General features: G+C 35.9%; 1 non-coding gene across 1 annotated transcript; it reads left to right on the top strand.

Annotated features, from left to right (window-relative positions):
- Positions 1-1,715: 1,715 nt before the first annotated feature.
- LOC126014807 (small nucleolar RNA SNORA51) lies at positions 1,716-1,847 on the top strand. The gene has a single exon (XR_007497798.1). It is a non-coding gene; the product is annotated as a small nucleolar RNA SNORA51 (small nucleolar RNA).
- The last annotated feature ends 320 nt before the right edge of the window (positions 1,848-2,167 follow it).

Raw genomic sequence — 2,167 nt, forward strand, 5'->3', positions numbered from 1 at the left:
ACTTTCCAAACAAGTGGAAGCAGAGATAAACAGATGGGACTATATTAAGCTGAGAAGCGTCTGCATCTCAAAGGAAATAGTTCCCAGAATACAAAGGCCACCCACTGAGTGGGAGAAATTATTCACCCAATACTCATCAGATAAAGGGCTAGTATCCAAAATTTGCAAGGTACTGACAGAACTATACAAGAAAAAAACAACTAACCCCATCAAAAAATGGGGAGAAAAATGAACAGACACTTTGAAAATGAAGAAAGGCAAATGGCCAAAAGGCACATGAAAAGATGCTCAATATCACTAATTGTCAGGGAATTGCAAATCAAAACTGCTATGAGGTACCACCTCATGCTACTGAGATTGGCACACATCACAAAATAGGAAAACAAGCAGTGCTGGTGGGGATGGGAGAGAAAGGAACTCTTTTTCACTGCTGATGGGAATGCCGTCTAGTACAACCTTTATGGAAAGCAATATGGAGATTCCTTCACAAACTGGAAATTGAGCTTCCATACGATCCACCTATATCACTCCTAGGAATATACCCAAGGAAAACAAAAATACAATACAAAAATCCCTTCCTTACTCCTATATTCATTGCATCACTATTTACAATAGCTAGACTCTGGAAACAACCAAGATACCCTTCAACAGATGAGTGGCTAAAGAAACTGTGGTACATATACACAATGGAATACTATGCAGCCATCAGGAGAGATGAAGTCATGAAATTTTCCTATACATGGATGTACATGGAATCTATTATGCTGAGTGAAGTAAGTCAGAGGGAAAGAGAAAGATGCAGAATGGTTTCACTCATCTATGGGCTTTAAGAAGAATGAAAGACATTTTTAACAGTATCTCAGAGATAAGAGAGATGAGGGCTGGTAGGTGCAGCTCATGACATGAAGCTCATCACATAGAGTGATGAGTGCAATTGGAGAGATGACTGCACTGAAAACTATCATAACAATGTGAATGTGTAGGGGGGTGGGGAGGAGGGAGATCTGGGAAATTGGTTGTGGGAATGTTGTACTAGTGAAGGGGGGTGTTCTTTACATGACTGTAATCATACAACTATAATCATGTTTGTAATCATGGTTTTAAATAAAATAATTATATAAAAAAGTAGCTAGAGTATTAACCACAATGACAACTACCATGACAATAATAGGAAAAGAGGTTGGGGTAAAGTGAAAAAATAGGGAACATTAGTGGTAGAAAGATCATATTGGTGAAGAGTGGTATGCATTCTATGACTGAAACATCCAGTATAAAAATTTTTGTAAAAATGGTGATTAGGTAAAAAAAAATACTATTCAATAATGAATCAGTCTTATTTATATTCGTAAAAATAACTTTTCAATCACCACATATTTACTCTTTAACATTTGTTTTCTAATATTTTCTGCTTGAATTTTGTTTGAGAAATTAATATAAAATAAATTTGTCATATGTCTGCCACAGTGGCAGGTTGAAGGTAGAAATTAAACTTGGGGCATTGGTGAATGGAAGAGGACACTGATGGTGGATATGGTGTTAGAAAATTATATGCTTCAAAACTGTATCTAGCAAAAAAGCAGTTATGCCCCTCCTCTAAAAAGTGGAACAAAAGTAATTGACTTGGGATTTTTGCACTTGTGAATGATTTTTTATATATATATATATATATATATATATATATAAAATCAAAAAAAGAAAAAGAGAAGATAGGATAAGGCCTCCCAATTCTTACCACAGGCTGTATTCTTTATACTGACTTATAGAAAGAGGAGGTACAGTAAATGCACCCCACACACACCTCAATCCAGGCCCTTTGCCTTATCTGTATTGTGAATTGGAAGACAAAAAAAAGGGAATTTAAAATTTAATATCTTAAAACCGCATGGTTTTGTTAATACAACTTCTTGTAGCTTGAAAAACTTATCTGCAAAAGAAAAACAATAATGGTACTTCTATTTAATCACTATAAAAATTAGGCATTTATAACTGTGATATTCAGAATTTTCAAGAAGATAATAAAAGTGATCATAAAATTATTAAGGTATCTGGGGCTGGAGAGATAGCATGGAGGTAAGGCGTTTGCCTTTCATGCAAGAGGTCATCGGTTCGAATCCCAGCGTCCCATATGGTCCCCCGTGCCTGCCAGGAGCAATTTCTGAGCATGGAG

This window comes from Suncus etruscus, chromosome 7 (assembly GCF_024139225.1).
Source record: "Suncus etruscus isolate mSunEtr1 chromosome 7, mSunEtr1.pri.cur, whole genome shotgun sequence".
NCBI classification, from domain to species: Eukaryota; Metazoa; Chordata; class Mammalia; order Eulipotyphla; family Soricidae; genus Suncus; species Suncus etruscus.